Raw genomic sequence first — 13,442 nt, 5'->3', positions numbered from 1 at the left:
TGCCCTTAAAACTTGGCTAACGCACTCCAGGTTTCGCCAGTAACTCGTTTTCCAGAACAGAAGTTCACTCCCACAAAAGACTGCCTGCAGTGTACTAACAGGGAAGTTTTGATGGCTACCATAGGGTAAATTTTGGGAGTAACAGCCATAAACCCGGGCAATTATAGTCACAGGAGTCGGGTCGTAATCCATTTTCTGAGTATTAAGTTAATAAACACCCCAATGTACAAGGTTCTGTGGGAGGATTAAAAAAAAGGTATGGGCTCGATTATTTCTCCCCCAACACTCCCCACCAGAGTGGTACATTTGTTGTAACTGATAAACCTACATGGACACATCATCATCACACAACGTCCGTCGTTTACATTAGGGTCCACTCTTGGACATTTTAGGTTTTGATGAAGGTATAATGATGTGAATCCACCATCACAGTGTTACACAGAGTAGTTTCACTGCCCTAAAAACCCTCTGTGCTCTGCCTATTCATTTCTACCTCCCTCCCACCAGTAATCTCTTTGTTGTGGCCATAGTTTATTTTTTAAGATAATATTTTTTTCCATAGCCGTCTTAGGTTCAGAGCAAAATTGACAGGATGGTACAGAGATTTCACATAAGCCCCCATCCACTGCATAGCCTCAGAGGGGCTACATGTTGCTTCAAAGGACCCTGAAATTTAGGAGAGTGACAGGCGTGCCATACGTCACTACTTATACAGTAGAAAGCCTAATCCAAAACCACATTAAGGATTAAAATTAACTTCCTTGGGAACACAGGAGAGAGACAAACACTGAGGAGGGTATGGGCGGCTCATGAATTTGAACCCCGGCCTGACCTAGAGTGTGGGCTCTTACAAGCCCTACTGAATGCTGGAGTAATGGGCCATTCCACACAGAGAACACAGCGTGAACAGCTAAGAGGCTGAAAGAACCTGACATGTTCTGCAGTTAGTCTGAGGCAGAAGAGAGGGAGGAGGGAGCGGCCTCGCCTACCAGTGGACAGAGCTCTTCCTTGATGGCCACTGTTTCCAAGATAAGAGCCTGGGGTGGGAGACGAGCCTGGTGAGGCGTATGCCGCAGAAGAATCCCCTTGTTGGCAATGGCACGACTGGAAACTGGGTATATTTTAATACCACGCACATCACGAAATGTTACACAGCCGTTACAAAATAAGACCAAAGTTGACTCTCGGGCCTTTCGCAAGGTGAAAAAGCAAGATATAGAAATATATAATAACCTCATGTTTGTACAACGGCCCCCACCAAGAAACAAAACTCTCCTCTACTTATGTATATGTGCATGATTATGTATGCCTAAGTATGCAGGTGCAGAAAAGCACAGAAAGATGTTACTGTGTGTTGGGAAGGAGAGACAGCAAAGAAACAAGGTAAAGAAAAAAATTAGGCTGCATTAGAAGAAGGAAACAATCCCACATATATAATATGGACCATTTCTACATGGCTATATACCTTTGAAGACGTACAAAAAATACTACTTTTTTACAAGGTAAAAATCAGATACAGGATGGATTCCAGAGGTCCCGCGTGGAAGGAGGTGAGAGGCTAAGAGAACAGGGAGATCAGGCAAGAAGCTGCTGTAAGGGGACTTTCAAGAAACCACCCAAACGCCCATAATCAATGGATAAACAAACTTTGGGAGAGCCATACAATACAATAGGATTTGGCCATAAAAACGAACAAAGCTCTGATACACATTATAACAGGGACACACATTGTACTTCGTGAAAGCAGCCAGTCTCCGAAGACCACATGGTATCCGATTCAATTCATAGGGAACCTCCAGAATAGGGAAATCTATAGACACAAAGTACGGCGGTGATTGTTAGAGCTGGAGGGAGGAGGGGGGATAGAGAGGAGTGGAGAGCAAAAATGGGCTGGGGTTTCTTTTTAAGGTGATGATAATGTTCTAAAAATGACGTGAGGACTGTACATACCTGTGAATATACACAAAAAACCCACGGAATTGTACACTTTAAAGGAGTCAGTTGGATGGCAGGGGAATTATATCTCAATAAAGCTACCTTTTTTGTGATTTTCTTCTCTTCCTTTTTTTTTTTTTTAACAAGGAAATATTTTAAAAGCCAGACATGGAGGCATTTAAAATGGAAAAGAAGGGATGGATAAGAGAGAAAGTTTGCATCCTGGAGACAGGATTAAATATATTTAGTTTCAGGTAATTTAATTCTACTACAAAAAAAAAAAAAAAAAGAAAGAAAGAAAAGAAACCTTTTCCCCCCTACAACCTGAAAAAATAAGATTTCAGAATGCCTAGACAAAACAAATGCCTGATGGAGCATGCTAAGCCCTCCACAAAACTCAATTAGGGGCAAGCCCTACCTTCTGCAGCTTAAAATCTAAAGAAAGGGCAACAGGGCAGGGGAGGTGATTTGCAACAAAAAGGCAAACAGAAATTCATTTCTGCGTTACTGAATGTGATTACCCAGAATGTGATTACCTCGCCTTCCATAATTTCATAAATAAATAAGAGGTGTGACAGCAGACTGAGACACTGTCACCTGTCTACAGCAAGGGGTCATTCAAGCTGTGCTTATTTCAAGAAAATAGAGTGCGTTTATTATCTATGGACCCTTGAAGTTGTAATGCTTTTTCCTACTTGAGAGATCACACAGAAACCAAGTGAGGACCCAGGAAGAGGGCTGGGAGGGGGGGTGCGCTGTGACACAGAGGCCCGTGGGGTTAGGAGGGGATTGGCTTTTAGGGAGAAGGCACTTCTCTCTATTCTGACAGCAAGTCACACATATTAATGAAGCTCCACTACATCTGCAAAACATCCAACTGTGTGTAGATGGGAAAATCAGCACCAGGGCAAGGGGGAAACCCTCCGTGTCCTGCAGAGAATCCACACTAGGTGTCACTGCACTGAGCGGGAAGGACAAGCTAGGCAAGGCGGTGAGGTGGGCACAGGCTGATCCTTTTTCTCACTGCCATCATCCAGTGCTACGCAGTGCCATTTAACCTGGATCAACGAGGTCCATTTTTTAAGAAAAACTTGGTTAGAGGGGGGAAAATGAATCTCTCTAGAAGAAATGGCACGCTTTATCTGACTATAAACTTATAAACTGACAATGACGTAACTCCCTGTAATTCACTTATGCCCTATCTTGTGCCAAAGATAAAATAAACGGAAAAGGTAGTGATTAAAAGAGAAAACAGTGTAGCAAATGCATTGTATTCCCCCTTTTATCTCGGCTGTCAGGAACCCCAAAGTTCAATTTCATTCTCAATGATAACTGTCACTAAACAGGTGATTTTTTTTTTTACTGTGCCTTAATTTTTGAATGACTCTTCATTGGTATTAATCAACAGATGTCAATTCCTTTTAGAAACATGAATTGTTTTTAAGTCCAAAATTACCATAAAACTATGTTAAAACATTAGTGATTTTTTAAAAAGAATAATTCTATTATTCAGCCTTCCACGATCTGCTGCTGATTACACACAAAATTGCAAATTCATGGTTAGCAGCCTTGCATGAACCAAACACTTGTTTCCGTGTGTGAGGTACAAATAGCAATCCTTCAGTTACATAGCATCTGACCACAGAAACCCCAGTGGGGTGGGTGAGATGTGTAATGTGATTCCATTTTGTAGATGAGGAAACTGGACGTGAGCAAGGCTCAATGACCTGTTCAAACCAGGTTTAATATTTGTTTAAATCAAACAACTAGGAAAGTTAAGTCTCCAAGAGCTTCACATTCCTGTAAAGTAGCATGTGAATCCAACTTGTGCGCTTCAAACCTTATTTTCCTACTGATGTTATAAAACGGGGGTGGGGGTGGGGGGAGCATATTTCCTTAGGGTATAATTCTCAAAGGAATGAGTTGGAAACTTCCTTGGGGAAAAGATTTTGCTGGAAATCAGGCAGAAAACATGCTTATACTGTAGCATTCCCCGTAGCCCTCTGTCTTTTGGGAACCCAGAGACACCTCTGATTTTAGCATGAGGAGGGGCCTTGGTCAAAATACGAGGGATATAAAAATCGCAATTTTAAGGGCCATGGCAGTGGGGATGCGAAACTGATTCACTACAGAGTTCGGCCAAATATCTGTATATGGAAATAACTAGTGAACAGAGAGCAACACTTTTGGAAAGTCAGACTGTAAATTCAGCAAACCCATCTCCGGGAGCTGTGGTCCCATTAACACAACGAAAGGCCGATGACAGACACCTTCCCTTTCCGTCCGTCCCAGCCTCAGATAACTGACAGAGAATTCAAAATGTTCTTTGACCCATCTGTGGTTGCAAGCCCACTTGCCTCTCTTCCCTCCTCCCTGGGTACCTGCCAAGGGCGGGTGTTCAAGAAAATGTGATACACACCAGTGGACACACGGACACACATATCCTGTGGAACCAGCCCACATGTGACAACACATTTAATGGTGACAGGCGACAATTTATTTCTGGAATGGGTCCTTCCCTCCCTTTTTCGGAGACAGTTTATTCAAAATCTAAAAAGCAACCCGCTCATATGATCACAATGTCTTGGAGATCAGGTAAAAGTAAACAGTACTTAGAGTAATCCGAAGTATTTATGAAGAACCACCCAGAGACTGAGCAATCATACAGGACACACCAGAACAAACCTAGTCCCCGCTTGGACACGACAAGTGCAGCCTTTGCTGGGGCTCCAATCTGCTTAGAAACATGGCAGCGAGCCCAGGACTGGCAACGCAGGTGCTCAAAGCAGAGAAACCAAACGTGGGATCTGAGGATGACACCGACACTTGTCTTAGTGCCCTAACTTAGTAGCTTAATAAACTCATTTTTTAAACTTCGTATCTTTATAAGACTTAAAACCCACGACCTTGATCTGAAGTGAGTAGTATAACATTCTAAAATTCATTCGTTTTCTCCTGTTTTTAAATGGATCCTGACCTACTTTCTCCATGTGAAATATTGTGAACTTTATTTACACACACATTAGACCTGCAACAGAGGGACTTATTACACAGTGCATATTATGGAAGATCAGTCCACCTCACCCTAAGAAATAGAAAACAAGTTGATTATTTAGTAAAAAGAACCATTGCATGATTGTTTAGAGAAGGTTGAAATCATTAGGTCTATTGGATTGGCATTACCATTATGTGATACACCTCTAACCTAATTCAAATTTAGACACAAACCAACCAACCACTCCTACCTTTGATGATCCTTCTTCAACTTTAAGAAGTCAAAGATTCCGGAAGAGTTACCAGAAGTCACTTATGTTCCACTAATCAAATATCATTCCCAGACCTAACCTGACTGAGAAAGTCGAGACAGAATTCCTGTCTTCACCTCTTACTAATTAACAAAAAAAATTAATCAAAGAAGATGCAAGGCCTAATTTGCTTTCTCTGCTACATCACACTCCCCAAAGCGGTGAGTAAATAATGGCTCAGAAATTTATCAGGCTTTGAACAGTTTTTAAGAGCACAGCTACTAACGCAGCAATAATTTTCCTGACCTTGAACAGACAGCAAACAACAGACAACTAAACGGAGTGACAGAGGTTCCTTGTACTTACATCAGTCATTTCTCTCCTGGACTGGGCAACATTTTACACAGTTGTTGCCACTTGCTATAACTTTCGCATTTGGAGAAAAAAGGCAGACACGAATTTTCTCTAGAGAAGAAGCCATCCCCTCCCAGGTGAGAAACAGGAAGCAACAGGGTTACATGCCTGGCAAACACTGTGAGTCAGTCCTGGAGGTCAGAGTATGGAAATTTCTCCCTCACCAAGAACAGCCTTCTCCCCCCACCCCGCCTGGCCCAGTACAGTTATCACCCCGAGCAAGGAAAACCCCAGCGCTGTTGCAGCTGGAAGCTGCTGTGCTCTCCTCAGACCCACATGTACCCCAACTACTTAACAAGAAAGGAAAAATGTGAACATAAATAACACACACCCCAAATCTTTCTAAGGCCTAATTTTAGCGGTGTCATACCCCTGTTCACAAATTGGCAGCCCATGCCAAATTAAGTCAAAGGTTTCAATTGCACAACACAGGTCCCCACAAGGCCCCCATAGACCTTCCCACCAATACTCCCCTACCCTTAAACCAAACTATAGATGACTCGCTGTTTCTTGACTAAAACCTTTGCTTCCTGTCTGACCTCAGCTGAACTAGCCTCTCCACCTGAAATGTTCTCTGTTGTCTTTAACTGTTGCATTTCATGAATCTCTCCTATGTTCCCTTTCCAATAAACTGTCCGCAACGCATCCACCTGGTGCCGTCTGCTACCTCCTCCTTCCCTGGGTTCTTACTAGCACACGTTGTACTAGTAGATGTGCCCTTGACCATGTTCTTTCTCACGGCACGTATTTTTGTATGCCCATTAGACATATGCCCGTGAGCTCCCCCTTAGATCACAAATCCTTTCAGGGGAGGAGCTGAACTTTATGATTTTCTCATTCAGTTGCCTAGCCCTGGACCTAACACATTATTATACATACACACAGACTTATATTACTGTATTACATAAATAAAACTGTGATGGCATAAAGCTGTTCTAACGTACTTATATGGGGATGACTTAGAAACAATATCAAAAGCAGAGTACATGCAAGGGAAAAATTGGTAAGTTGAATTTAATTAAAAGGAACAATTTCTCCTCTTGTTAACACAATGAAAAGACAAGCAACACACTGGAAAAATATTTGAAAAATACATATCTGAAAGACTGTATTCAAAATTCCCCAAAACAAACAAACAAACAAACAACCCCCACAAATCACCAAAACACTTAAAACTCAACAATATGAAAACAAGAACCCAATTTTTAAAAATAGGCAAAAGATCTGAGCAGACAAATCTCCAAAGAATGTATCGGGGTGGGCAAGAAGCATGGAAAGAGGCTCAATATTAGTTGCCCTAGAAAATTGCAAATTAAAACAGCAGTGACATGCTGCTACACACCTATTAGAAATGCGTAAAACCTGAAAACTGAAAATACTAAATGCTGGCAGGGATGGGGAGCAACAGGAACTTTCATTCATAGCTAGCTGAGTGCAAAGCAACACAGCCAATTTGGGAGACAGTTTCATACAAAGCCACAGAATCTTAACACGTGACCCAGCAATCACACTCTTAGGTATTTCCCCAATTGAGCCGAACACGTACATCCACACAAAAATAGGCACATGAGTGCTTATAAAAGCCTTATTCATAACCGTCACAGTGGAAGCAACCAAGATGGCGAGAGGACAAAGAAACTGTGCTCCATCCTTACGAAGGACTATTCTCCAGATTTTTTCTTTTTTAAAGAAAGAGCTGGGCCAGCCCGGTGGCGCAGGCGGTTAGAGCTCCATGCTCCTAACTCCGAAGGCTGCCGGTTTGATTCCCACATGGGCCAGTGGGCTCTCAACAAAAAAAAAAAAAAAAAAAAAAAAAAAAAAAGAAAGAGCTCTCAAGTCTCCCAAAGATGTAGAAGAACCTTAGATACACAGTGCTATGTAAGAAGTGGGCATATACTATTTGATTCCAATCACATGACATTCTGAAAAAGGCAAAGCTATAGAGACAGTAGAAAGATGAGTGGTAGCCAAGGGCTTGCAGGGAGGGATGAAGAAGAGTGCAGGGAAATTTTAGGTGGCTGAAACTATTCTGTACGCTTCTGTAACGACAGGACACATTTCGAACTTCAGAGCACAAGAGTGAACCCTGGAGGACCATCCCAGAAAACAATGCAGGTTGTCAAAAAGAATCTAAATGTATTACAAATATATGAAACAACCTCCCTGAAGGACTGGCGGGTTGGGAGGAGGGGAGAAGGGGCTGACTTAATACCTTTGGAAATGGAATCTATATGACTTAAGATACAAGCAGCTGCATATAAGCCCTGTACTGTAGCTGACAGCTGTTTCCCCTGGGCCAGGGGTAAGCATTCTAACACTACAGCACAACGAACTAGATGGATGGCAGTTGGTGGGAGCCAGGTTTCTCACGGTTGGAGTGAGAATTTTGCAAGGAAACCTTAACGAAACGAATGCGATTCAACGATTTTGATTTATAATACTTTCATGCAGACAACAGCAGAAAAACTCAGTTCTGATGCTGACTTAACTGTCATTCGAAAGGATGCCAGACGCAAGGTCCAAGCAGTCCTCAAAAAGGTGTTTCTAGAGAACACGCCCCAAACACAGCTCAATATCCAGTTATTTTTCCCACTTATATGCCATAATTGGAATGTGTTTCTACGGGAAACAGTTCACTTGCAAGATGTAACTTTTCAATATAGACTTTAATGAGGATGGACGAAAAAGAATTGAGAGATAAAAGTAAAGTCTCACTGGGGGCCGGCCCAGTGGCTCAGGCAGTTAGAGCTCCGTGCTCCTAACTCCGAAGGCTGCCAGTTCGATTCCCACATGGGCCAGTGGGCTCTGAACCACAAGGTTGCCAGTTCAATTCCTAGAGTCCCCCAAGGGATGGTGGGCTGCGCCCCCTGCAACTAGCAATGGCAACCTGACCTGGAACTGAGCTGCGCCCTCCACAACTAAGATTGAAAGGACAACTTGACTTGGAAAAGTAAAGCCTCACTGTATCCACTGAGTTGTCATTAAATGGAAGAATAATGCCTGCAAAGGTTTTTTGTTTTAATCAGAAATACAGAGAATACATACAATGAAAATCCCATAGCTCTCCTGGAGAAAACTACTCTTGCTACCTAGTCTCCTTCCAGATGTATTCTAATCATGTATGAACACTGTGTGCGTGTGTGTGCATGTATGTGCACGTTTACCTGTAGACACACACACACAGTTTTAAAAAATACAGATAAAAATATGTACCCCATTTTGCTCTTTTCACCAATGGGATCTCAGAGTGTTCCCCGTTAGGACACAAAGGTCTCCCACATTCTTTTCACAGCTGCACGGTACATTATCATGAGAATGTATTTAGCCAGATATTCCCTATTGATGAACATTTAGGGTTGTTTTACCCTTTGTTTTCTATTCAACTTTTACTGAATGAAAGGAAATAAAATGTGGAATAGCAGAGTCCCCCAGGAGAGTTTCCTGTTGACACCTCCACCCCTGGTCCCTCAAGAATCCTCTTTGTTGTGCCATAAACACAGTCCTACACTTCTGGGGGCCAACAGTCAGGAGTACGGCCAACGGGAAGGTCATCACTCCAGTGAGAAGCTACACAGGTAACATCATCCATCTCCATCCAACCTCTGCCTCTAAGGACATGTGATGACAAAGTAGCTGCCTTATGTGCGAGACAGGCTTTGTTCCACAGAAAAGATGACAGTGGGGGACTCCCTCAGCCCCCCGTTTACATACGTTATGTGCCAATTTTACTGTGACATTTTAATCCATCAGTTAGAAAGTAATTACTGACAATGAGAAGACTTTAGTGATTCAATTCAGCTGATTTTCTATTATGTTCCAGTGTGTTAGACCATGGAAATTTGGGAGTTTACCTGTCACTCTATATAACAAGGTCACTTAATAATATTTCTAGTCCAAATGATAGAAATCTAAAGGGATAGGTTAGGATACAAGGGAATGTCTTAAACCGACAGTTTAAATAAAAATAGCAGTCTCTCCCTCCTTGTTGAACAGGGACTAATTCCATTCATGCGGAATTAAGCACTCTGCATGATCTCACTTAATCCTACCACCACCACCCTATCAATGAAACCAGCCCACGATGATCAAAATAAACATGTGAGAGAAGGCCAAGAGAGCAACCATTCAGGAAACGCCATTAGCTAACATCGGCTCAGCGCTTCGCACCTTCCAAAGTGCTTGACATACAGGGTATCATGTGCTCGTCTCTACCATCCTGTGCTGGAGGAAGGGCAGCTACTAGTGTTTTCATTAAATAGGTCCAAAGAATGTGAGTGACCTGAGCCACATCACACAGCAGAGAGCACAGAGGAGCACCCGGCACCCTCTTCCGACATCAGATCCCTACAGATGCTGCCAAAGCTTCCCCACAGTGCAGTAGCTCAGCTCTTCTAAATATTAACAAGTTCAAGTCCAAAATTGCACCACGGGAGCCACTGCGAAGATCGGTCATCTGTGGGTGGTTATCAAGTCTGAGTGTTTCTGTTCTGGGGCATGGACTGGCTTGTATTTATCAACCTCCATGGAGGTGGTACAGTAGTTAAGTAGTAGCAGTACTATTACTGCCAGGAGTAACAATACTAGTAATAGCAGCTGCAGCAGCCTCCATGGGGGTAACATGTACTTCGGTACTGATTACGTGCCAGGCAGTGTGCTAGCTTCACAATGCTGGCTCTGATTCCATTTTAGCAAGTCTATCATCAACCTCATTTCACAGATGTATAACCTGCAGCACAGAGAGGTTAATTAACTTGCTGAGGGTCACAAAGCTTATGCCTGACAGAGCCAACATTCAAATTCAGGCAGAAGGAGGGAGGAACCACTAGCTACACTGGCTGTCCTGCAAGGTGCCATTCAGGAAGAGGGGGCAGGAGAGTTCCCGCAGTTCCAAAGTATTCATTATTTAACAATGGAGGTTGTTTCCTAGTACATTTTTTCCTGAATATTCTTGAATGAAATTCATCACAACAGTTATCTTGGTAGTGGGACTTGAAGTCAAAACAGAAATCAACTTCTGAGAATTAAAACACAAATAAGACAATACATTTAATTAATTTAGTTAGAACCAAATTTGGAAACTACAACTGTGAGCCACGTCAGTCTGCCACCTGTTTTTGTCAAGTTTTCTTGGAACACAGCCATGCATTGTCTGTGTTTGCTTTTACACGACAATGGCAAAGCTTAAAATACTTACTATCTTGCCAGTTACTGAAAAAGTTTACTGACCCGAATTAAAGAATGAAACCCAGACACACAGGGAACTCACTAGTGCAAACTGAATTGCGTGCTCAAGGTAACTTATACACCAGATTTAAAAAAACTCAGCATGAAAAAAATAATGTAAAATATATGATTAACAAGTTTGAAATTTACTATGTTGAAATGATACCATTTTGGCTATGTAGGGCTAACATATATTATTAAAACTAATTTCACAAAACGAATTCCTTTTTACATTTTTAAATGTGGCTATTGAAAAATTGAAGTCCCATACCTGACTCACATAATATTTCCACTAGACAGTTTTGCCATAAGTAAATTAGGCTGAGCCTGTGGTCTCCTTAGAGAGCAAAAAAACAGCAAGGCTTAAAATTATAATTTTATTGGCATCTTTGATACTTGGAGCATGTTTTATGTAAATGAACTGTCAGACTTTTAATACAAAGCTTATAGAGAGACTAAAATAAAATGTATTGCTTCTTACTAAAAACAGTATCATTCAAGGATGAAAAACACACAAATAATGTGGAACAGAAGAGATCTCATGAATAGTTTTCATGAGGCTGACTCAAAACAGACAGGAATTTCCATTAACGTCCCATCAAGACATGATTCTCAAACAAAATATATATATTTTATTTTTCCTAATAAACTTATATTTTCAAAGGTACCCCAAAAGATATATACACACACACATATATGTATTTTTTTCTTTTTAACAAACCACTGAATCCAGCTTCTTTAGCACCTATGGTAAGGATTAAAACACGCATTACTGGAGGAATCTGTAAGAAAGCGAGACTGAACAGGCCAAAATAGGGGCACATACTCTCGGATCCTTTCCCCCCCCAGAACTGGCGAGTAAGTTCTTGGAAGGGCTTTGCCGAACAGCTCCCCAGTGTTCCGTTTAAGCACTTTCTCTTTAACGGTGTTTGCGGGCCATGTGCCCACGTCACACACTGGTTTCCAAAACCCACAATGTCTTGAGAAACCACAGTATTGCACATTTGGTCGAATGCTTCCTTGAGTTAGAAGAATGCAAGCCCACCCTCTTCCATAGCTTCTTTCTTCCATTCTTATTCCTTTCCGGCTTCCTGCTTTTAAGGACCACCCTTGCACCTGCAGCTCTGACTTCTCTGCCTTGGGATGGCCCCGTGTGCAGAATACTGCAACACGGCGGGGTTTCCTTCCCTTCCCTCCTCTCCTGCACACACCGGATACAGATGCCCCCAGTCTGCCTCCCTCCCACCTGTGAATGGCCAGGAAACTCTGCAGGAAGTTCCCAGTCTGCACGCCTGCACGTCCCCTCTGAGGGATGAGGCGTAGTGGGGGCTTTCCTGTGGACACCCTCTGCCACAATGTGACCCTACAAAGAGGAGACCCCTGGATTGCTCACATGGAGCTGGCATGTAATTCTCAATACTGAATTAAAAGTGAAACAGCAAATAAACGGTACCAAATTTTTAAATATGGGCTATTCCATACCAAGGACTCTCATTATCTTAATTAAATCTCAAGGAACCCTATCAAGGCAAGCGGGCAAGCCAGGCATATCATGCCATTGTATACATGGAGGAAGTGAAGCAGATACAACCTGAGGGGCTGGCCCAAGGTCACGTGACTAGTAAGCACCAGGACCTGTATCTAGATTCCGTGCTCTTCCACCTTGTAGGAAAAGCAGAATGGCACGACTCCAGGTGTGGCCTGTGACGCGGGCTGGACCTGGATGACGATACCAACAGTGGGAGAACGCGCTGAGGAACTTGGCAACAATTTGACATGGTTGCCTCATTTTTATGTATTGTTTTCAAAAGCGCCACTCCCCAACAAACTGGAAATAATAAAAAAAGAACAGCTCTTTCACCACAGATAATTTCGAGAAGCACTGTTACTGGACGTACCAATGTCAATTGTGAGGGCTGCTTATAAGAACTTTCTTGATATTTGTGCGGACACAAATCTGTTACCACCACATTATTAATTAACGTTGCATAAAGTACTAGGCTTATTTCCCTTCCTATTGGTCAATGTCACATCAGGCTCAATAGAGAAGAAAAGAGAATGTACCTAAAGCCTTCCTCAAAACTGGTACGAGCATGAGACGTCTATTCAGAAAATCGGGCATCACATCCGTTCCAAGTTCTTCAAACCGTACACAAGGTAAAATCCAAACATTTTTGTATTTCCATCTTTCCATTTTCAACCTCTCCACTCCTCATCTAGAGTTGTATTTGCCAGCGGAGCCTATCAACCCTCACTTGGCAATGGAACCCCTACTGTACTCAGGGCAGATGTCCTGGGAATGAGATCATTCCAAGCCAACCCTGCAAACGCCTTCACCTCTGCCGGGTACTCACCCTCCCAGCTTGCTCTGGAGGGAGCCTCAGCCACAGGCCCCAGTCTGGCCCTAGAACCAGGGAAGTGTGAGGCAAACCTCCTGAGGCGCTCCTGCGAATTTTTTGTCCTTCTTAATAAAAGAACAGCCCCTTTTGGCACAGCCCGGATTCCTTTCAGGGGTTAATGTTTACTCTCAGAGGACAAACTCTTCGTTTGCTTTATTCAGAGATGCATCCCACGGGCACAACAGGAACTCAAACACTATCTGTTAAAAGAATTGAATATTGCTGT

At 42.6% G+C, this 13,442-nt stretch overlaps 1 protein-coding gene across 3 annotated transcripts in view; it reads right to left on the bottom strand.

The window, feature by feature from the left end:
• Positions 1-13,442, bottom strand: part of LOC308499968 (unconventional myosin-X) — an 86,615-nt gene that overhangs the window by 38,215 nt on the left and 34,958 nt on the right. The window lies entirely within an intron of this gene.

The sequence above is a fragment of the Rhinolophus hipposideros genome (genome assembly GCF_964194185.1).
Source record: "Rhinolophus hipposideros genome assembly, chromosome: 7".
In the NCBI taxonomy this organism is placed as follows: Eukaryota; Metazoa; Chordata; class Mammalia; order Chiroptera; family Rhinolophidae; genus Rhinolophus; species Rhinolophus hipposideros.
This window is presented reverse-complemented; position numbering and strand designations above follow the sequence as displayed.